The sequence below is a fragment of the Protopterus annectens genome, chromosome 2.part1 (genome assembly GCF_019279795.1).
Source record: "Protopterus annectens isolate FY-2018-M chromosome 2.part1, PAN1.0, whole genome shotgun sequence".
Taxonomy (NCBI): domain Eukaryota; kingdom Metazoa; phylum Chordata; order Ceratodontiformes; family Protopteridae; genus Protopterus; species Protopterus annectens.
Genome location: NC_056729.1, coordinates 421,183,203 through 421,206,383, shown reverse-complemented (window position 1 = coordinate 421,206,383; position 23,181 = coordinate 421,183,203). Strand labels below are relative to the sequence as shown.

General features: G+C 39.9%; 1 protein-coding gene across 1 annotated transcript in view; it reads left to right on the top strand.

Moving 5' to 3' along the window:
- Positions 1–23,181, top strand: part of ZNF827 (zinc finger protein 827) — a 1,349,262-nt gene that overhangs the window by 735,704 nt on the left and 590,377 nt on the right. The gene's annotated exons all lie outside the window — the stretch shown is intronic.

The window sequence follows — 23,181 nt, the reverse complement described above, 5'->3', positions numbered from 1 at the left end:
AAACACCCTAGATCAGATAATCCGCATGCCCACTGGGTGCAAACATACTGTATGTGGTCCTCACAAACTGCACCCTACCCCCACCTGCTTTGTAACATCCTGTTTGGTAATGTCAGACCACAAAACTGTCTCCTTCGAGATAAAAAAATAACATATGTGAACACAGTTAATCCTATAGCAGTTAGGGACTAATCTAAGGCAAACTTCCTATTATTAAGTGATGACCTGGCAAAATTTCAAGCGCCCCCCCCCCCCCAAATCCTATGAACACAGTGGCATATGAGGAATTGTTCACAGAAACTCTGTACATTCTTATTAATAGAAGCATTGCGGTAGCTATGCTCATCAGGAATAAGGTCAGAATAAACTCAAAAAACAAGCCACCCTGATGGAGTCCTAATATAAATAGGTCATACAGCAAAAAGGAAGAAAATCATGGCAAAAGTTAGGAAATTCAATCCCAAACAGGATAAAAAAACACCCTTATTGGTCTAAACAAGTAACCCAGAGGGTAAATCAAGTTCAACAAAGCCAGTTTTGAGGTCAAAATAGCAGCCTAGGCCAAGAACAAGGCAATCATAAGACTTTCTTTAGTTATGTCTGCAGCGTCAAAGGCAGTGCACAACAGTGTGCAGAACTAAATAAGCCACAAAACAGAAATAAAATATATATATATAAAACAACAGGGCTATAGACTCAGAGAAAATCTGTATTAAACTCTGTAGCACTTTGTCAAAAAGCCTTCAAGGAGTAAAACGGTGAAAAATATCAATTTCACATCTTTTATACATAAAAAACAATTAGAAAATCAAACAGTAAAACAATTATATTTAAATAACCATTAATTAACTCTTAAGGTACCATATTCTTATTGAAAAGACATATTAACATTTTTTTTATTTATATCACATTTCCAATTACATTCTATATTTAAACCCTTAGGTATCAGAATGTCATGTTTTAAAATATACGCAGTTTCTTTATAAAATAATCTGTCTTTCAGTAGGTTTTCCTTGCCAAATTTCACACTCACCTGCTCTACAATAGTGCCTCGTAACAGAAAAGCATTACTTTGATGGTACTGTTTAAAATGTGATCCAACTGTACTTTCTAGCTGTTGTTTTTTATATCTTTTATATATTCTTGTAGCCTACATTTAAAAGATTTTTTACATTCCCCAGTATAAAATAAATTACATGGACATCTGAGGGTATAAATTATGCCATCAGTATTATAAGTAAATGTATTAGTAGTGAAAAAAGGAAGGCTATTAATTCTGTCAAAAAATTTAACTATATTCCTACAGCTACAACACTTGCCACATGGGAGAGTGCCCATCACTAAAGTATCTAGAAAAGAATTCACATGTAACGTTAGAAGAACAAAGCAACTATGCACCAACATGTCTCCTATACTATGTCCCCTTTTATAAGATATCAAAGACATGTTAATAATTAAATAGCAAAATTATTTATTTTTTGCTAAAACAGACCAATAATATTTCAATAAATTAATCATTATATCTGAAAATACATTATAGGTGGTAGTAAAATAAGTATCTTTTTAGATCTACTTTCAGCTACCTATTTCCAGTTCTAGTTCTTTTAAAGGACTAATAAGGTTGCATAGATATATGCTAATATTCATTTCCTTCTATAACTTTTCTATATGCCTCAATCACTGTCTTATCATAACCTCTCCTAATAAACATATCTATGGTCCTTTTAACTTCATTATAAAAATGACATTCTTCATTACAAAGTCTCCGGAGATGTAACAACTCCCCATATGTTAACGAAGAAATTAAATGTGTGTGTGTGTGTGTGTGTGTGTGTGTGTGTGTGTATGTGTGTGTGTGTGTGTGTGTGTGTGTGTGTGTGTGTGTGTGAAGGGGGGGCAACTACTCCCATATAGGTATTGTCAACCATCTGTTGATTTTCTGTATATTCTAGTTTTAAATTTTCCTCTACTCATCCCTTCCAATTTTCTGTCTAAAAATGAGGTTTGATAAACTACCTGTAGGCCCTCAAACTTAAAATCAAATCTATTATTCTGTAAATCATTAACAAAAACATCCACCTCATTAATACTCCCTTACAAATAAATATTAAGTCATCTATACATCTATAATAGTTAATAATATATTTGTTCACAAAATTATGTCCATATAAATACTCTATTTCGAATAAACCCATGATTAAATTTGCATACAGAGCATCCAAGGCTGTACCTTGGATTTGATGTTATAATTAATTATTGAAAGTAAAAAGTTATTAGTAATGCAAAAGTATGTTAATTAAATTACATAATTAGAAACTGGATTATCACCTAGAAAGTAATTTAAAGCTTCTATGTCATGTACATGTTTAATGATGGTATATACATTTTTAACATCCAAAGTTACCCAATACATTTCTTTAGTCAACGTCATTTATTCACCTTATTTAAAGAATCTGTAGTGCTTTTAATATACAAAGGTAATTTCATAACAAAAGGACAAAGATAGTCATGTAGAAAAGACCCGTATTACTTGAAAAAACTTTTGTCGCAGCAATAATCGAACGTCCTGGTTGGGTGGTTCCATTAAATTCTTATGTATTTTTGATAACCAGTAAAAAGTTGGTAAACTACACTTTTGTACATTACATTTTTGATCAATGTAACTTATATTAAAATAACCGAACTTGTACCCCTTTACCAGTACTTTCAAATATTGCTTGACCACTTCGTCATATTCTTATTAATTTTTGCATAAGTCGATTGAGCCTCCGGATGTATATAACACATGTGCAGATATTGTTCAATTTTACACAGTTTTATTGCTCGTCTGCCAGTTTAATAATCAAGTTTCTATTATTGCTTACAAACTTTTAATGCAGTCCATTCAGCCTTGGTCATGTTATATGATACATGGCATTCATTAACCATGAAATCATTAAAAGCTTCCTCAACCGCAAAATTAAACATAGCAGAAAAGTGTTTCACATTTTCATTTGTAAAAGGAGGTATAAAACAACTTTTGCTTTTAACCCGCAATGTGTTCAGTAAACAGTAAACATGTAGTTCATCTGTCTCTGAAGTACAAGTATAAAAACTATCTTCTGAGCTGATGGAATCGTTAAATTCATCCCTCAAATTATTAATTTCCAAATGATTTACTTCAGCTTGTTTAAAATTCTGTATCAAAAGTAGTTTGTGTACTAACTTAAAAATATCACATTTCAGAATGTGTAGGCAAGGTAAAACTGTAGGTATAAATTTTAAACCTAAATTTTAAACTGCTAAACATTCATCTATTAATGGAAAAACAGACATTTTTTTTATGCATAACTAATTGTATATGGAGTTACCTACAACGGAGACAGAAAATTTAGCAAATCTATTGATTAACAAGTTCAGCTGTAATTTTACCCCCCGAGAAATACCATCAAGCATATCTTCTCCCCAACTGATCACTAGGGAGCAGGTCCTACTTGCACTCTCCAAGGCCAAAAACACTGTATCAGTCAGCCTCGAGATCTCAGGATGTCTCATTTATAGCAACGAACATCACCTGTCATTGACCACTGGAGTTACTGTTCAACCATAGCCTGCAGTCAGACTTCATGCTACTTGAATGGAGAATGGCAAATATCATCCCTTTGCACAAGAGTGGGCCACCTACGGACTCTGAATACTACAGACCCATAAGTCTGACTAGTCTCATATGCAAAACCATGGAAAGAGTTATCATGGAGATAATGAAATGGGAAGCCTTCAGACACTGGACCCTACCGAATTTGATTTCATCAAAGGCAGGTCATATCTACTGAACCTGGTGGACTTCTTTGAGATGGTCACTAAGGCAAAAGAGAAGGGCAGAATTTTGCATACTGTGTACATTGATCTGGCCAAGGCATTTGACACAGTACCCCCACTCCAGCATTGTAAAATAGACTCACTGAATTCAATGTAGACTCCTGTGTTACAGGCTGGATAACCAGCTGACTCTCAAGTAGGATCCAAGAAGTTGGGATAGGGGAGTCCACCACCACAAAGAGACCAGTCACTAGCAGAGTTCCTCAAGGTTCTGTACTGGGTCCATTCCTTTTAGCAATGTTAAGGGCCTCTGACTGACCAAGTTTGCAAATGACTGCATAATAAGAGCAGTCATAGAATCTTCCCAAGAAAACTATTATCCTCCAGGAGTGAGCTAACACAGACAAATAACTGATGCCAGAACCACAGTTTAACTTGGTGTCAAGAAATGCATAATAGTATCTCAGCCACTCCAGGAAACAAATTAACTAACTGATTGACAACACACCCCTAAGAATAGAGCCAGTAGTTAGGGATTTGGGGTCATATGGCAGTAGTAACTTTGCTTTTGACCAACATGTGTCTGAGGTAGTAAGGAATTAATTTTATGTTGCTCAGCTTATAAACAAAGGTATGTCATCCAGGTCCAAGGAAGTCATCGTTCCAATTAATTCAGTCATCCGACTCATAACTGAGTACAACAACCCTTTTGGTATGTACCTGACCAGGCACATGTAACAACTGGAGCACCAACTGAGGTTCCACAGAAAAAGAAAACAGCATAAACATGTCCTATGATGATTGCATCCAAGCCATATCCCTTTACTGTGTCTCGTACAGATTGTTGAGGGGTGATCTATGCCTGGCATAAAATGCATCCATGGATCTTACTCTGATGGACTTTTTGCATATCTGAAAAACAAATAGCGCCAGAGCGTCCCAATCCAGAGACTTAACCTTGGGACTTGCTGGAGGGGCATGTATGTGCCTCAGAGAATACCCCTTCTCTGGAACAAGTTTCTCATCCAGGTGAAGCAAAACTCTTCCATAACCAAAGTCAACCATACATTGGACCAGGAGATGGGAAATCAGAAAGTCACCCTTTGTCTGGCACCTATGCCTCTAATGGACAAAGGCAGCCTATAAATGCTTGACCAACCATGCACTAACTTGAATATAACCATTAAAATAACACCCTCAAAACTAACCTCTAGGGCAGCAAAAAAAAAATTGCTGGATCCATTTGGGAAGCTTGGCTAGGCTTGTAAAGGCCTTTGTGGTCAGTAGCCTACTATACAGCTATGAGCCTGTACTTGTTATTCTGGCTAGCATTGTATTACTCTTACAGATGCTGTGACAGAAGTATTGACCAGAAGTGTTCAGTTATTTTATCTTCCATGGCTGTGACCACCAGTGTAAAGTAATCCATATCAGATGGATATAGTAGTAGGTGATGACCACTGGAATGCTCCGTAATAGCTTTACTGAACAATAAGGTTATGTCCTGCTGCGGGTGGATTGTACTTTCTTTAACTGTGACTGCTGACAGTGAATACATGTGGGTGCAAAAGTAGTTTCTATGTGATATACTTGTTATATTCATAACCTGCTGTACTGCTAATGTTTACTTTGCACCTTTTTCTTTGTCTTATGTTTTGTTGCTGCAGTCCTTTTTCCCTAAGTTATAAAGGCATGTTTTCATTGTATATTTAACAGTTCCCCTCATTTAGCTGTTTCTCCTTCAGCCTTTTCATGAAAGTTTTGCCAGTGTTGTTTTTGCATTGTGCTATACCCTTAACTTACTAATGTGAAGTTGTACCATTTCATTGTAGTTTCAAGTATTTATTCAGTAGTGTATATTTGTACAGAACAGACTGCTAACATTGTATGTGGTGTCCAGCTTATGTATCACATAGCTAAACAATTATTTCACTGACTTTTGACATTACCACACTTTATGCTAATAAATGCATTTGCTACAACTGACTGATAAGACAACTACTCTTACCTTATGTATATTTCATGTTGTGTGCAGCATATGGAGACACTGGAAGCCTAGGAAAGGTCTAACAGTGTGACCCAATTAAAAACTGTAATTTTCCTACTAGTGTTATCTAATTTTATTTTTTTCTATTTGCATGCTAGATTTTTTTTGCATGTCAGATTTTTAGAACTTGCTGGTTTATGTATTTTTTTCTATGTGATTCTTGCTGGCATGCCTAACAGCCATCAAACCTCTCCCCAGTTGGACATTGCTCATTCATTTTCTTACACTGGAATTCACCTAGGATCAGGGCAAGAGCTGTCCAGAGAGGACTGTCATTCTAATTTATTTGAGAGTGATTTATGCCATCACCAGCATCCCAGCAATTAGGGCATTTGTAATGACCAGAATACCACCCCTGGCTAGGAGTGCATACCCTCTGCATCACTGCAGAGACCCACAGTGCCTTCCCTTACCTGCCAGCTCCTTCATGCACCTGGGCTGCTAATCAAACTTAGATTACCTTGGACTCAGTCGGGGCTTTATCCCTCTGTGTTACTGGAGCTGATTGTTGCTGGAAAAACTGATGTATTTGTCTTCATAACTTTTTGGCTGTTGTATATTAATGGTTCCTAGAAAGCCACATGATGGTAACAGAATGTTTTCCTCATAGAGGATTATTAATTTAACTTTAGCCATCTTCTGCTATCATGAAACTGATTCTGTCTTAGTTCTGTGGCAGGGCTTTCTAGTCGGAAAGAACTATGTTTTTTCAGTTATACAATAATTAAGCATGGATATACATGAGTGCTGCTTGACAAAGAAGCCAGGTTGAATAGGTCTTTTGCCATTTAATTGTCTTTGTATATATTGAATGCTCATTGTTTTAAATGAATGAAGTAGGCATGTTCCTTGAAATGCAGTAAGAGGAATCTTGTAGGCCTATAGGTTCAGAAGGTGACTTCATGGAAGACTTGTGAATGTTACTGAATGTGTAACGTGGATTGCCCTTCGAGCAGCACTGACATAATAGCTAATTAGTGATTTATAGATAAACTTTTGTCTCAAACTCAGTGCCATAAATCTTCATTTTTGCTAGATGAAGTTCATTAGCAGAGAGGCTTGCAGATTACATCTCTACATTGGTGATTTGGCCTCACACAAGGAAGCATGTCATTCATCTGGGGACCGGACTGGGTTAGGGGTGTGTTGCTAGTGTATTCTGATTTTCTGCTGCTGCCAAAAATCATTTGGAATTATGTGGAGCACATTTTGAACATTCATTGTTGCTGGGCACTGACAGATGGGGTAAGTATGCTACAGAAGTTTACTTTCCTGTGAATTCATAGTTTGAGGATGGTGGTGGGGTGTGCTATGTTTGAAACTAAACTGCTCTAAAGCTGATTACTCAGCTGCAGGTCAGTAATTTGAGTACACAAAGTGCCTAAAAAGGTATATGTACACTTGAACTGCTTCCTTGAGTTTGCAGGTGTCAGAAATCCCAAAAAGCATTTTTTTTTGCAAGAGGAAAGCCCCTCATCTCTCATGTGAGGTGGTTTTTCACTCCAACATTGCTGCAGTTCAGCGAAAGAGTGATCTTTCAAAAAACAATAAAAAGAAAATTTCTCTAAGGTGTTGCAGTCTCAGAATCCATCAAAAGTGATAGGTTTTGAACCCACACTCACATTGCATCTTTATGGAGCGCTAAAATAAGAATGAACAGACCCAAGCAATGAAGTTTGAGCAACTGTAAAATGAGCAAGGGAGTTTTATATCAAGCAACTGAAGAAAACCATTGTAGAGAGATACAATTTATGTCAACTGTTGTGAGTCACTGAAAGTAGAGTGGGAGATGCATTTTATTTAATCCAAAGTCAAGGGTACATGATATGCATGAAGTGCGGAGAAATTTAAATTTTACAGTGGTTGGTCAATGACATGAGGCTGGGTGAAGGAGGTTGCTTATTCTTTCTGGCTACTGATTTTATGGACATGAAGGGGTGGGGTGGTCTTATCAAGAATTGCTGTTTATTGTAAAGACTGTTAGGGAGATGACACAAAGGAGATAAAGTAGGGGGTAAAACAGTCATTATTTTGCAACCTTCAGGACTATACATTGATGGAGAATTGGGAGAGGCTGTGTGCACTTGGTGCAGTATTTTGCTAACTGATCTCACTACATATCCTAGCTATTTCCTTTAACAAAGTCATCCAATGTGCAACCAGGGCATTGTGTTAATCTATTCACTCAGCACTGCCTGACCCAGTTGCTGGAGAATCTGACATGTGTTCTGGAAGCCAAAAAGGGGTCATTCATGAACCCCCAAGGCATGTTTCTTTCTTAGTTTCACACCAAGGAGTCTAATAGACATGGAAATATGTTCACTTTTTCCACTATCTGTAGTCATCATTAAGTACAGGGCACTCTTCTTTCATTTTGTAACAGTTTGGTCTGATATTATCTTTTCCATCCGTTCCTCAATGTATGGGTTTTGCATCTAACCAGCACTCAGATTCCTTCCCTTAGCTGCAATCCCTGTGTAGAGTGCAAGCTGCCCCAGACGTCATTTGCTGCCATAAGAGATTGATGGATCTTTAGTGCTCAGGAAAGACTTTAGTGGATATTTTTTAAAAGATAAGTATTTCTTCATTTGGGATTGTTTTTTCTCTTTGTCTTATATATCCTGCCTCTCTACTAGCACTTCATTTGTATGTTGTTCTCCTCCTCCTTTCGTTTTTTTTTTCTTATTTCTCACTCTTGACGTGGGAAAAAATCTGAATCCGGGAAGTCTGCTGCTGTTTCTTATTCCTCTTCTTCAGCCAAAAAGGTGTGTGACAAGTCAGAAGATAAACAGAGGGATTCAGACAAGGAACCAACCCTCCCCCATAGGACTTCCCAGGGTCTGCTGTCTACTTTTCTTAGCCATTGGGGCAGCCAGTTTCCAGAAGCCTAGAGTCTGTTTTCCTATGTGAGACTATGTCAGCTGTTGAGTCCTCTGCTGAACAGTCCATAGAAGAGTTACACAGGAAGCACAAGTGAAAAGGTAGCACTTTGATTCTCCTGAGGAATCCCCTACCACCAACACTGATTTTGATAAGAGAGAGGGTTATCCCAGATCTTCCCTAGAGGATGTCTCATTCAGGAAGATTCTAGAACTTCTCAGACAGAAGGGGGATCTTTTCAAGTGCCTTCTCCAGAAGAGTCTGTTTTCCTTGAGGCGTTTGGTTCTGCCCCATCTACTTCTTGGGTAGTCCACCCAGCCAACGAAGTGGTAGACCTGATCTCTTCTCAGGAGTGGAGCTGACCCTATGCCCCAGAAACCCAACAAATTTTTGGTTACTCCAAAAGACTATCCTCACTGGATCAAGGAGCCTAGATTTCATAGTAGTTGTGGCAGTCGCTAAGAAAGAACTTGCAGTCTAGTTACCAAACAGGGAATTGTATGTGTTGGAAAGATTTGGGAAGCATGTTTACACCTCATCTACTTTTTTGGTGAAAGTGTTTAGTTGGCACATGTTACACGTTTCCAAAAGGATTTGACCAAGGAAATTGCCAAACCTCTCCCAAGGACCTTGTCTGCAGATCAAAAAATATCCATCGATTCACACTTGGCCACCTTACAGTTTTTTTGTAGTGTCTCTCTCTGCACCCTATCTCTAATGCCACAGAGGGTACATCTAGAGCAGCCAGCACAGGTATTTACATAAGGAGGCATAATGTGGTTATGTGACTTTGGAGAACATTTCAAGACGTCCTTTGTCAATGCCCCATATGATGGATTAACTCTTTTTGTCCCAAGGTTAAGTAGACCATCTCAAGCAGTAAGAAGAATGGTATATCCCTGACTGCCACAAGGATCAAAGTCTTCACCCTTCAAAGGACCTTCTCCAGAAACCAGAAGGAAGGCAAGAGAATTTGGTTTCATAAGTCCCAGGGATTTGCATCTGATTCTTCTGGAGAAAGAGCTCCCAAATGCAGACGGGAGAACTTTTATAATGGACATCACCCAGGGGACACAGGTGGCTCAAAAAACCAAGACTTCAGAGGTCCATTGATCCTGAATGGTTGCCTGACTGTCGCACTCTGGAGACAGTCAGGGGATGCCTATCCCTGCAACCAACAATCTGGACATCCAACACTCAAAGAGAAATGGGTGCAAAGGATCATTACCAGAGACTATTTCATTCCTTTTCATACCCTTCCCTAATGCCTTACAAAGGGAAGAAGCCATTTCAAAAATAAGGAAGCATTTAAGAAATTGAGTCATTAGAGAGGTGCCTCCTGACCAGAGACTACCTGGAATTTATTCAAGATTCTTTTTTAGTACCAAAGGAAAAAGGGGACCTAAGGCCAATTTTGGACCTAAGCCACTTGAACAAGTTTGTGAAACAAACAAAATTCCAGATGGTTCAGTCCATTCTTCCCTTAATGAAGATATAGTTGATATATCTTAAGGATGTGTACCATCACATAACAATAGACAGACGTTCCAGGAAGTACCTTCACATTTTGCTGGGAGCCAGTCATTTCCAGTTCAAGTTCTGCCCTTTGGTCTCACCACAGCCCTCCTGGGTGTTTATCAGGTGTATGGCAGTAGTGACAGCTCATCTGTGACTGCAAAGTTTCCGGGTGTCCTCATATTTTGATGACTGGTTCATCACTGCCCCTACCAGGAATCTACTCATTCAAGCCAGAGACTTCTTGCTCCAACTGTGTATAGACCTGGGGTTACAGTGAATGTAGCAAAATCCAAGCCACGTCCAGTTCAGTCACTAGACTTTATCGTAGCATTTCTGGAGACAAAACTGCAGAAGGCAAGACTCCCACAGACCAGAGTTACATTGCTTCACCAACAAACCCGGGATGTCCCACCAGAAGCCACCAGAAAAACTAATTCTTCACCTTTTGGCCTCCATAGCAGCCTCTATCACACTAGTCCCCTTAGCCAGGGTACTTCACTGGACTTTGACAGTTTAGTGGTCAGTCTGGAAACAACCCATGTCTTTTTAAGTGTCACTAATGAACATTTGCAGAGCACATATACAGTGGTGGCTGGAATCTCACATGTTCTACAGGGACGTCCTTTCACTCTTCTTTCCTCTGAAGATGCATTGACCATGAATGCCTCCCAGCTGGAGTGGTGGGCGTTATGTGGGAAAGACAATCCAAGGCACATGGTCCCAAACAGAGGACAGTCTACACATCAAATGTATTGGAGATGAGAGCAGTTCTTCTAGCATTGCAGGTTTTTCACAACTTTCTCCCCATGGATGCAATCTCTATCCAGACAGACAAAAATGTCAGTTGTTTGGTACATCAACAAACAGGGAGGAACCAGATCTTGTCCATTGTGCTGAGAGAACATGAGAGTATGGCAATGGGTGATATTTTCTCATTGCTTTCTGTTAGCAACAGATATCTCAGAGAAATCCAATATGCTTGCAGATGAGTTGCAGATCTTTTCTACTTCCTCACAAGTGGTCCCTCAATCCATTAATAATAGAGCAAATTTTCAGTCGGTGGGGCTGACCTTGTTGCGATCTCTTCGCCTCTCCCCACCAGACCAAATACAACAAGTTTTTCTCTGTAATTCTCCAAGAAAAGGAGTCACCCAGGGATGCTGTAATGTACTCCTGGCCGCAGGGACCCCTTTATATGTTTCCTCCAAGGCCCTTGATTCCAAAGTTTTTACAGAAACATTTACAGTGAAAGTCACAGTCATCCTCATAACCCCTTATTGGTCTCGACAAGTGTGGTTTTCCTTCCTCTGGCCTCATCTAGTCCACCCTCTCTTGGTGCTGGGCTTAGACCCAGATCTTCTTTCTCAACTGTCGAGGTTGCTTCACCCAAATATCCAGTCCCTCAAACTCACTACATGGTTTCTTCAATTCATGTGATGATTTGGCAGTCCAGGTTTTCATTTTCAGTTATCCACATTTTTGTCCTCTTCCCAAAACCCCACTACTAGAAAAATTTACAAGAGCAAATGGAAAGGTTTTCTATTTGGGTGGTTGAAAATAATATCGACCCTTTCTCATCTCCTCTTCCAGCAATTTTGCACTTCTTCGCCCATCTTTTTCAAAGTGGAGGCAGCTGTTCCACCGTCAAAGTACAGTTAACTGCAATATCCTCTTTCCATCTGGGTGAAAAATCGCACACCCATAACATCTCTTTGATTTTCCAAGGATTTCCATCGAGGAAGTTTTGTTCTACTTCCACCACTTACAGACTCAGTTCCTTTCTGTTACATTACTGTTTTACTACAAGCAATGATTTGTTCCCCGCTCCAACCTACTACTAGAGTTGACCTAAAGTTTTTTATCATGGAAGACCTTATTTCTGGTTGATATCACTTCTGCCAGGAGAATTTCTGAGCTGCACATCTTGTCCTCAAAACGTCTTTACTTAACATTTCCTAAAGACAATGTGTTGCTAAAAAACAACCCATCTTTTCTTCCTAAGGTGGCTTCTGAATTATCTATTAAACAGTCCATAAATCTTCCATTGTTCTTCCCATATTTTTCAGACAAGAGTGCATATACTTCGTGTTTGCTAGATGTTCATCATCAATTACATTTTAACTTGCATCAGACAAAACCTATCAGAAAATCTGACCAATTATTTGTATCCTTTTCTACTGCTAAATAGGGACAAGCAGTATCCAAAATCACCCTCTTGGTGCTGGTGAATGGGGCCTGTCACTTTGTTCAGTTACAAAAGCTAATTCCACTAGATTTGTGACTTCATTTACAGCCTTCTTTTCTAGTATACTAATTGATGACATTTGTACTGCAGCTACATGATCCAAAATACATGCTTTCATCTCGCACTACAAATTGGATATACAGTCCAGGGCTAGAGCCTCCTTTGGTTCAGCTGTGCTCTGGAATATCCTTCCATAAGACCAACCAAGTAGTAAAGTAGAGGGGGACTCTGTCCTATATGTTAAAGAACACACTGAAAAAAAATTAGGTACAGTATATGCCCACTTATCCGGCTTCTCCTTAACTGGCCTCCTCTTTAACCAGCCATCAAATTTCTGCAGTAGCCCTAGCAAAAGACAACAGAGAAGAGCAATACTTTCCCTCCTCTGGGCTAAATAATGACAGCCATTTGAGTTTTAGACTTCATATTCATTAGAAAAATGCATGCTAACACAAATCCTGTTATTCTAGTTGATTTATACCTAGACATGCTATTTTGTATGCATTTCATGATTAACCAGCCATTCATTTATCCAGCCTAAGGTCTGGTCCTAATGACACCGGATAAGAGGGGGTCTACTGTATGAAAATTATGTACTTACCATAACAATAGATCTGTGTTGTTTGTTTCTGTTCTTCCTCAACTGCCCACTCACCATCCATCTTCTCTTTTTGTGTGTGTAGTTTCTGGCATTGTTATTCCAGGCTGACCTAGCCCTGGCTCCTGGAGGTTCTCTCTATCTGTCTATCTATCTGCAGGCTGGTAATGTTTTACGTCAGATAGTTTTTTGGGTATTACCACCTTTATTTTCATAAATTTCTATTTTTGGTGGGCAAACTCAATCTGTGGTAGCTCGATTGAGCTCTACACGGGGATTATGGGTAAGAGGAGAAGTTTGAGCACCAGATCTGAAGCTTAAGAAATGGTTGAAATGGGATCCAAGACTTGTATGTTGAGGAAGGATGGAAGAAACACGGAGATCTATCGTTATGGTGAGTACATAACTTTTGTTTACATAGATTTGTTCTGAAAGTGCACTAATAACTTTACTGTATGATAAACTGAGTGATAACATTAATACGTGTATGTTTATATTTCCTTTCTTATAAAGCTTGTAGCTTTGCCAAAGTTTTTGCTGTCCTTGGAATTTTATTGTGCCATTAAAATGAGCATCGAACAGATGTATAGAGGCTATGAAATATTCCCATATTGTGGTAGTTGGTCTCACCACCCATTATTCTGTGCATATGAGAATCACAAATAAACTGTTGTACTTTTTTGTTAGCCCTTGTAAGTTTTACAGTGAATTTTTGCATCTTACCCTTTATGACTTTTACATTCATGCTGATATTCTTACAGTCTCAGATATAATGATGTGGGACCAAGAGGAGCACATCCTATTGAAATGAATGAGGCTTTACAGTTTCATTTTATAGTAGCCGTTTAGGGGACACTTAAGGTCATTAAGTATGATAGAAGAGTGTCTAATAAAGAAAATTAGTTAGACTGACCTATAGTATATCCTTTCCAGCCATTCTTCAGCTCAGTACTGAAAACGTAATATGTGAAGTGGTTGTTACAGAGTTAGTACAGTCATATGCACTGAAATTTAATGCAGGTCACCTCATAGGCAATGATTCACAGCAGCCATTTTAAAATTATTCAGTCTTTACTATGAGCCATTGGTGTGGCAGCTCATTGTGGGGATTTTGTTGCCTACAGCAAACTGGAAGTGACATATTACTTGTCACACTTAACTTAATCTTTCTTAAAAATGCCAGAGGAGACAGAGATGTCTTTTTATGCATCGAGATTCCACATGGACCTGATTCATAGGGAGTGCAAGACATCACAGTATTCTGTTTCAGACATGTTGCTTTAAGAATATGACTGAGTGGGTCAGAGGTGTATGAAATGTAACAAAAACATAAAATTAAATATCTCAAAAGCAGTAACACCTAAGCAGAGCTAGATGAAAGCAACCCTTTTAACAAATCCAATAGGACAGAGACAGAGCAAAAGACTAAGTAAGTAACACACAAGTTTCTGCAGCTGTTTTTAGGGTCCTTGTTTCTTGTTTATTTAACATTGTTCTTACTACTTTTACAGTCCATGTTTTTCTGTCACCTTTCACACCAGTTTTTATTACCTTAAGACAAAGAGTTGCCTGTGTGCATGGGGGGGCATAGAGTTTCTTTTATCATTTTGCACAACATTGGACTTTGTCCTGTTGTTATTTCTCCAGAGCTGTGGCAGTTTAGTGAGTCTGAGAGTGCAAATGCACTTATTTCCTGTTTCATTTTGTCCTACTGACATGGTCAGGTTTTTTCTTGTTACCAAGAAATCCGGTGAAGCAATTTTTTCACAGTTATTAGTGGATGACAGCAAGTTTGGGCCACTTCCCCACTTTCCAAAGGAATGTGAATCAGCTATCCATCAGTCTCTTTGCACCTCAGCTGGACAGACATTGACTATTTTTTGTACCTGGGTCACTGATGATGTGAGAATTCCCTTCCCCCTACACCTATAGAGTAGGTCACAGTGTACTTGTTCTTGGCATTGACTGCACTTACAGAACCTCTTACTACAGTAAGAGGTCACCTGGATGGACATCCTGTATTTTACTGTGTTCATTATAGTATCCAAACTTTTTATCTTGGTACTGCCATCTTGAATGGCTATCACACATATTTGTTTTTTTCATTACTAATAGTTTGGCTTGTGTATTACATACTAGACCCCAAATGGCACCCTACTGAATGTCGCATCTCTGTCCAGTGGAAACTATACAATATTTTCTGTTGCTCAGTATTAATAAGGGAAGGTGCTGCTGCTGCAAAGCAGAAACTGACTGGATACAAACACCATGCACTGTTGTATAAAGTGCAAGTTATGGATTTGTAATCAAGATCCAATGTTGTCTTTCCAGTCTGACTCACTGGATTCAACCAGATTTGACATTGGCACCTTCTTTTAGATTCTCAGATCAAGAGCTCAGTCTCTTACCCTACCCAGAATTCCTTTCCAACCCTAGAATACCCCAGATCTCATTTGCCACCTCTGAGGTTCAGACAGTCTGTGGACTGAGTTCTTCAGAGTGCCAGATAAGTTTATTGTTTGCAAAAATTTTAATTTCGCTCAGGTTGCTTTCAAACTCCTTTGGATATCTCTTCTTTCTCAGTGTTTTTGGTAGTTTTATGATTTTTTTTTTTTTTTTTTTTGTGATTTAGCTGCTCTTTGTTGCTACAGTAGTTTATTCACACCTTTTCTGCTGTCCTTCTAACTGTACAAAAAAGTATATATTTTTAGCTCTGTAGAGTGTTGTTTCAGTCCTTTCTTAATATGTGTAGGTGTTATTAGTTGGTGTTAAGACTTTGGATTGGTGTGAGGGTGCCTTTTCTGCTTGGACACCATGAGTGACAAAGTACTGGTTTTAAGAAGTGCACCGATTGCATTTTGTGTGTGTACTGCTTGGGTGTTGATTACATTGATGTTGAGTGTAAGTCTTGTACCTTATTTCATGCCAGGGCTCTTGTCGACAGAAGTAACAAATTGGCATTGAAGAGTCTTGTTGATACTACAGAGGGAGAATCAACCCCTTCTTGCTGTACCTCTGCTTCCCTGTCAGCCAGCATGCTGGGGGACAAAACCAAATCCTTTAAAGGAAAAGAGAAGGGAACAGATTGAGAAAAAGAAAAGAGAGACAAGGAGAGAGAGAGAGAGAGAGAAAAAAACAGAGAGATAAGACAGATGGCAAGAATAAAGATAGGACTACAAAAAGATCCCCAGATCTGTGTGGTCCATCCGTCCCAATTTGATCCAAATCCAAGACTGTTGGGTCAGATTTTTCAGCAGCTGATTTGGATCTTATCTCCTTTTCCTCATATTAGGTTCTCCCTGTCCAGGGCCTGCTCCCCCAGTCTATAGGACAGGTCAGTGCATCAGTCTGAGGACTTAAAACCAGATGGGGGCCCTGCTGGCACCCCTCCACCCATAGAAGCTACTGACTTTGAGGAGGGGAGGGTTCCCCAAGATCCCTCTTTGAAGACATATCCTTTAGAGACGTCCTTGAATTGATGAAACAGCAAGAGGAGTTGTTATTCCTTGAGGCTCTTGGGAGTAGCCTATGTACTTTATGGATGGTCCCTCCCACTGATGAGCTCATTCATCTGGTGTCCTAGTGGGTTTGAATGAATCCAATATAGTGGAGCCAATTCCATGGAAACTTGACAAGATCTTGGTTACCTCTTGAAATAGGCCATATTAACGCAAGGGTCCATCCATAGATGCCATCAAGGTTGCAGCAGCCATGATAAAGGAATTGTGAAAAGACAGCACCTCTGTCCATTCTCCTAACGGGGAATGTGAACTTATACTATTTATGACATTTGCTTTGCGCATGCTGAAATATTTAGCCCATCTCACATGTTTCCAGGGAGTCTTGACGAAGGAGCTTTCCAAGTTCTCCCTGCCAATGTACAGAAGACTGTAGAACTGTGTCTAACTGTCCTCCGTTTGATATCCAATGTGTCCATACCTCTGATTTCTAGTGCAGCTGCTGGCACTTTGAAAGCTGCAGGGACCAACATTGCCATTTAGTGTCACACCTGGATACGTCTGTGCGACTTTGCAGAGAGCTTCAGAACATCCTTTGCCATTGCCCCTTTTGATAAGTCCACCATCTTTGGATCCATGGTCGAGAGGCTTTCCAGAAGTAAACAGGAGGGCAAAACACTGTCTGCTGTGGGCATCTGATTTTCCACCCCCCCGCCCCCCAAAATACCTTTTCTCAGAACCAAAAGGGTGGAAATATGTTATGGTTCCATAAGTCCCAGTGTTTTTCTCAAGACTGTGCTGGTGACAGATTTCCCCCCCTGGGGCAGAGGGGGAAGCAGTTTAAATGGATATTGTCCCAGTAGCAGAGGCAGCCCACACATCAAGAGTTTTGAGGTCCATTTACTGAGAAACACTTCCAGTACTCTTGAACTGTTGCCCAACTTCTGCATTCTGAAGGCAGTTGGAATTGCTTATTCCTTCACCCTCTAGTCTGGTTAACCATCAGACAACTTTCTTGGGTGCAGAGGATTCCTACCAGAGGCAACATTATTCCCTTACTTTCCACCCACCAAACAAAAAGAAACTTTCCAATGTTCCACCCATTCAGTGTTAAGTGGCAGAAGTAGAGATTTCATAGCTGCAAGAAATGGGAGACATCCAAGAAGTTCTACCAGACCAGAGAGGATTTGGAGTCTACTTGAGATTTTGTTTTTGATTCCAAAGAATGCCAGAGCCCTCAGTCCATTTTGGATCTCAGTCACCTCAAAAAAATTTGTAAAACAGATGAAGTTCTGGATGGTCATGGTTCAGTCCATTCTGCCTTTCTTGAGGAAGGTCTACTGGATATACTCAGTAGACCTTCAGGATGCCTCTTGTCACAAAGAGATAGCAAGGTAGTTCAGAAGTTTTCTCCACTTTTCGCTGGGGGTGGGCAGTCACTTGCACTTCAGGGCACTACCCTTTGGTCTGACCACAGATCCCATGGTGTTCACCAAGTGTATGGCAGTGGTTGCAGCAAATCTAAGGCTGCAAGGATACTGGGTGCTCCCGTATTTAGATGACTAGCTTATCACTGTATCCACCAGATATCTACTTGTTCAGACAAGGGATGTCCTGCTGAAACTTTCTCACCAGCAATGGCTCTATGGATCATTTTGGCTTTACTACCCTGGCTGGACATCTAGGTTATTTGTCAAGATAACCCAACAGTCTGAAATAGTTTCAGGGGAAAAAAGAGTCCTTCAAATGGACTGTCCAAAGCCATAATCTCCTCAGAATCAGATTTAGACAACCCGAGGGACAAAACAAAATCTGTCCTTTCAAAATCAATTTGAGGTTCAAATACTTGAAACTTGTGAGAAAATGAAGTATTCATTTTTCTTTCACCAGAAACAGACAGACTGAAAGGGTCAAGAGCTTGAACTAAACCTTGAGCTAAGCCTGATAAATCACTCTTTTAGAGAGAAACTGAGCCAGGAGAATATATATGTGCTGTCAATCTAAAGAAAAGTCAGCTGAAACTGGTTTGGAATTCAAAGGGTGCCACTTGGATAAAGTTTCTGAAATTGCAAAACTTCCAGATTCAAGATTGTGCTCCTACATCAGCAAGTTTCCAAGGTCTTCTTTCTCTCAAAGCCCCCTGGTAAGACCAGAAGCATAGCTAATTAAGCAAGTGCCCTGGGCTGGAACCAGCACCCAACTCTCTCAGCTATTCAAGTGAAGAAGGAAAAAAAAAACAAATAAAAAAAAACACTTCACTGTAATAAGCCAATCACTACATTGTAAGAATTCTGCTTATTACAATTAGAGCTATGTCACCCCACCTCCCCCAGCTCTTCCACTGAAGAGCAAACAAACAAAAAATAAATAAATAAAGGACATTCTTTCTACTGGCACACCAACCAGGTGGCCAGATGCATGACAAGCCTACCCCCTTGCCCCTGCCATTCAGGTTTGATTTCTGTTTCCTGCCCTCAACCCTCCTCCAACTTATTTTATTTAAAAAAGTTCTTCTTTTAAACTGTAGCAAACTGTTTGCTACAAATGTAGCAAGGAAGCTGTTACAGTTTACACCCTGCCTGTATGGAGAACTGTAGCACTCATGTTTTGGTTAAAAAGGAAAGAGGAAAAAAAATAGTTTTTACTTTTGAAGTGTAGTAAACTGCTTGCTACAATGTAGCAAGTTGCTACAGTTTAGACCACACACAGAGCTCTACAGCGCTCAAGTTTGATGACAAATGCAATACTGGGTTTTAAAATCTGGTATTACATTAGCAATGAGGATCGGCTGATTGCTCACCTATCCCTTTGCACCTGGGGCAGTTGCTGCTCTTGCCACACCCTAGCTATGCTACTAGGCAAAAATGTTTTCTTCAATTGATCTGGCTGATGGCTTCCTTGATCATACTAGATGTTAATCATATTTGGTCACTGCTACAGCAGCTTTAGCTTTATGGGTTATATCCTGCCAGGTTTTAAAAGCTGGCTTCCAAAGCTTTAGGGCACCACCCACATGTTTAAACTGTCAGGCAGCTTGAGCTGAGCTGACTGAAAGAGAAGTCTGAGTGCTAACCCTTCAGAGCTTTACCTCTGCAGAAGAGTACACTCCTCTAAGACTTTCCTTTGCTGGGGAGATACATTTCCTTTGGGGGGAATCTACCATTTTCTAAATATGTTTTTGTGTTTTATCATTTCACTCTTCAAGAAAGTAATTTTAATGCTATGAGTTCTGTATTTTTATGGACTGTCACAAGACTGTATTGTGCTTTTAAAAGGGAGCGCTGTTTTTTCCTATCAGATTATATATTGTGTAAAGTAACTGAAAGCTATTTTTCTATGGAAAATTAGTGTTTGTTTTACTTTTGGGGGGGCTGACAGTTTTTAAAGTTCCTTTTACTGTGCTTTTCTGTGAAAAAAGTGACTTTTAAAGACCTGCGGTGTTTACCGGCATTTGCTACTTGTGTTCTTTGGGAAAGAAAAAACATTTTCGGCATGATCATGGAACAAACTAGTGGTCCCATGGTCTGTCTTTCTAGCCTAAAAAAGAAAAATGTAAGCAAACATCCTTTGCCACCACAGCAGGCTAGCAATTTGTCCAGCCACAGGTGGGTGAGACTGCTGTGAACCTTTGTTGTAACTCAGACCACTCATCTTTTACTCCAAAACCCTCTAGTGTAGCACCTACAGATGCTATGGACCAGGGGTTAGCCATGTACTATGTAACTGTTGGTGTCCCCTCAGTGGCAAAGGAGAGATACTCATGTCAATCCGGGGAGAGAGAACAGGGAAGGCTTCCCTGTTTTGTCAGAATGCTGTGCCAGTCCATGGGGGAAGCTCCTGCTGCCATTAGTAATATGGATAGCCACATTTGTCCTGACACAAACAGAAAACTAAGCGTGTATCTACCCCTCAAACTTCCTTAGACAGGAATAGTTTACCGGGCCTGGCTCAGGGTTTAATTCAAGCTATTTATCCTTTTTTGAAATGTAGTTTCTGGTAAAATTAAGAGGGATACCACTTTTCCTGAAGAAACAGGAGGATGAAGGGACAGCTGCAGGGTTTTCTCCTCAGATTTCTGATTCAGACTCTGAGGATAACTCAGTTTCTGATTCTGCCTGTAGGGGATGGATTTTTCTCTGAGACCAGTACTAGAATACGTCATTGTTTTTAGTGGGAGAACACTGATGTTACTAGAATACGTCATTGTTTTTAGTGGGAGAACACTGATGTTACTAGAATACGTCATCGTTTTTAGTGGGAGAACACTGATGTTTCTCAGTCTCTCAGAAAATACTATGAGTTGCACCCATTCCTGTTGTTCTGTCTATGTTAGAGGATGTGTAAGCTACTGCCTGCAATTTTCCTGATAGTTAAAGACAGCTGTCCCTGAAAAGGTAGACAGGATGTATAAAGGTCCTCTTTCTTTTAAGTTTTTGTACACTGCCAAACCTGATCCAACAGCTGTAGCTTTAGTTGATCCCACTGTTGCTAAACACTTAGTTAATTCAAATCTACTTTTTCTGCTCATCATCTTCTTTCGGCTGTTCCCGTTAGTGGTCACCACAGCAGATCATCTGTTTACATTTCTTCCTGTCCTCTGCATCATGCTCTTTCACACCAACCGCCTGCATGTCCTCTCTCACCACATCCATAAACCTTATCTTAGGCCTTCCTCTTTTCCTCTTACCTGGCAGCTCCATCCTTAGCATCCATTTCCCAATATACCCAGCATCCCTCCTCAGCACATGTCCAAACCAAGGCAATCTCGCCTCTCTTGCTTTGTCTCCAAACTGTCCAACCTGAGCTGACCCTCTAATATACTGATTCCTAATCCTGTCCATCCTAGTCACACCCAGTGCAAATCTTAACATCTTTAACTCTGCCACATCCAGCTGTGAGTCCTGCCTTTTTTGTCAATGCCACCGTCTCCAACCCATATAACATAGCTGGTCTCACTACCCTCTTGTAGACCTTCCCTTTCACTTTACTGGTACCCTTCTGTCACAAATCACTCCTGACACTCTTCTCCACCCATTCCACCCTGTCTGTACTCTCTTCTTCACCTCTCTTCCACACTCACCATTACTCTGAACTGTTGATCCCAAGTACTTAAACTCATCCACCTTTGCCAACTCTACTCCCTGCATCCTCACCATTCCTCTACCCTCCCTCTCATTTACACACATATATTCTGTTTTAGCCCTACTGACCTTCATTCCTCTCCTCTCCTCTCTAAAGCATATCTCCACCTCTCCAGGGTCTCCTTAACCTGGTCCCTACTCTCACTACATATCACAATGTCATCTGCAAACATCATAGTCCACGGGGCCTCCAGTCTGATCTCATCTGTCAACCTGTCCATCACCACTGCTAACAAGAAAGGGCTCAGAGCTGATCCTTGATGTAATCCCACCTCCACCTTAAACGTATCTGTCACTCCCACTGCAGTCCTCACCAATGTCGCACTACCCTCGTACATATCCTGTACCACTCTTGCATACTTCTCTGCCACTCCCAACTTCCTCATACAATACCACAACTCATCTCTAGGCACCCTGTCATATGCTTTCTCTAAGTCCACAAAGACACAATGCAGCTCCTTCTGACCTTCTCTGCATTTCTCCAACAACACTCTTAGATGAAACATTGCATCTGTAGTGCTCTTTCCTGGCATGAAACCATACTGCTGATCACTAATCATCACCTCCCTTCTTAACCTAGTTTCCACTACTCTTTCCCATAACTTCAAGCTGTGACTGATCAATTTTATCCCTCTGTAGTTACTGCAGCTCAGCGCATCACCCTTACTCTTAAAGATAGGTACCAAAACACTTTTTCTCCACTCCGCAGGCATCTTCTTACTTTCCAGAATTTCATTAAACAATCTGGTTAAAAATTCCACTGCCATTTCTCATAAGCACCTCCATGCTTCCACTGGTATGTCATGTGGGCCAACAGCCTTTCCATTCTTCATCCTCTTCATAGCTGTCCTTACGTCCTCCTTGCTAATCTGTTTCACTTCCGGATTCACTATCCCCACATCATCTAACCTTATCTCTCTCTCATTGTCTTCATTCATCAACCCTTCAAAGTACTCTTTCCATCTACTCAACACACTCTCCTCGCTTGGAAAAATTATTTTATAATTATTATTGACAAGTATGGGACAAACGTGTACACTTCTGCAACTTTGATTTTCAGAATTTCGAACTGTCAGGCTCATATGTTAAAGTTTTTTCTGTCAAATTGTGACAGTATGAAGAAATATTTTATCTGCAATTTCTTCTTGTGAGGAAAAGTCTGCTTTAAATAATTAAGTTTATTCTATTGAACAAGTCACTGCACACTGTTTACAGAGTGTAATACTTCTTCAAGGGGTATAACCACTGGAACTATTTTGAGGAGGTTTGCTTGGCTGCTTTCTCAGAACCTTCCAGATGAGAGTAAAAATGAGATTTTAGAGATTTTAAATTCCATTTTGGGTAGAGATTTATTTTTTGGCCCCTCTGATGCAGAGGTGATCAAAAAGAGTGATGAAAGGGGTAATCTGACTTAGGGAATCTCTTAAGATTTTTTTCAGCCCTCCTTTTCCATATTTTGTAAGGAATTCTTTAACTCCTCATCCAGATTTGGCAAA